Source organism: Centruroides sculpturatus, unplaced genomic scaffold (assembly GCF_000671375.1).
Source record: "Centruroides sculpturatus isolate CEXI.00-Female unplaced genomic scaffold, Cexi_2.0 scaffold311, whole genome shotgun sequence".
NCBI lineage: Eukaryota > Metazoa > Arthropoda > Arachnida > Scorpiones > Buthidae > Centruroides > Centruroides sculpturatus.
The window spans coordinates 445240-446992 of NW_019384505.1; positions in this window are offsets into that span (position 1 = coordinate 445240).

Genomic DNA, 1753 nt, shown 5'->3' on the forward strand with positions numbered 1-1753 from the left:
CGTTAAAAATTAGAAAATTAAGCCTCGTTTAAATACTGGCTCCCTTTCATGGTCGAATGAGTGTTGCCAGCTAAAACACGTAAAAATAATATTAAAGTAGCCAAGACATAGCCAAATATTGTAGCGCCACATCACTAGCGGACATTTGAAATTTGCCGACTAGGACGGTCGGTTAACCGAGGTGTCGGTTAATCGGGGGTCGGATAATCGAGGTTCTGCTGTAAGATTTATTTTAATTGAATTTTTCTGGCTTTCATTTCAGCAAATTCATTAATTACACCATCATAATTAATATTTTTAACAATATTGTATTCTATTGAAATATTAGAAATATTGGATAATCGTTTTTGTCCGATAGTTGATCTTAAATAATTTTTTATTAAGTTTAACTTGCTAAAACTTCTCTCGCTATAAGCAATAGAAACGGGAAGAGTTAGAAATATTCAGGGCTGTGGAGTCGGAGTCGGAGTCGGAGTCGTGGAGTTTTGGTGTTTTAGCCGGAGTCGGAGTCGTGGAGTTTTGGTGTTTTAGCCGGAGTCGGAGTTGGAGTCGGTAGATTTTTACGCGACTCCACAGCCCTGGAAATATTCGAAGAGCGACATTGATATTTGGGTAAGACTCGATTAAACCAAAATCATGAAGAGCCTGTAGAATATTAAGCGGAGATGCAGTTTCTATATTTTGTATAAGAGTTGTTACTTCAAAATTAAAACTTTCAATTTCACTTGTAAATTTGTACTTTTTTAAATCTTTGCTATATTTAATAGCAAGATCTGCAGTCAATTTTTCTAAATCAGCAACACTCGTGTATTGTAAAGACGAGCCACAGAGAAAGCAAATATTGTCACAGATAGTTTTCGTTTTTTCATAACGCCAATCTATTTAACACAATAGAGTGTCAAGAACACTGTAAATTTGGATTTTAAATAATTTTTCGGGTGTCAAGTTACTTCCTTCATCTGGTGTTTTATCTATTTCCATTANCCACAGAGAAAGCAAATATTGTCACAGATAGTTTTCGTTTTTTCATAACGCCAATCTATTTAACACAATAGAGTGTCAAGAACACTGTAAATTTGGATTTTAAATAATTTTTCGGGTGTCAAGTTACTTCCTTCATCTGGTGTTTTATCTATTTCCATTATCTTAACTTTTTTTTTCGTTTATTAAAAAATCCCTTTTCTATACTTTTTGGTTTGTTTTAAGAATACGATCAATAATAGCATCTGTTAATATTGTTGGCCATAAAGCTATATCATTTATTACTTCCATGTATCTATATATATCGAAGCGGTTTTTTTTGGATTATTTCTATCTTCTGCGTTTTCGCAATTCCTTTTTTCAGTAGCATTTTAAAAGACTACGGGAGCCCCTTCGGGGCCCTACGCGCCTGCATAGTTTGCTTACTGCTTAATCTGCCGTTCAGGTATACACCACATATGCGTACCACTATAAAGCAAAAATTGATGTCAGAATTTCTGCACGCCTTTTACAACCTCGAGACTAAGATTTTATTCGGGAGTTACCATTTTCAATTTAGTAATTTTAAAAAAATCCTCGGGCAAATTTATTTTTGTTATAAAATGTTACCTTTACAGATTTCTAGCTCTGCACACTGTAGAAAAATCTAGAAATACAGTTTTGTATATCGTAATAATATTAGTAGTTGCCAGAGAGCTCTATAAAGTAGAGAAAAATCTGTAAATTTGAAAACTATAAACATAAATTTAAATTTCTCAAAAAATAAATTAAA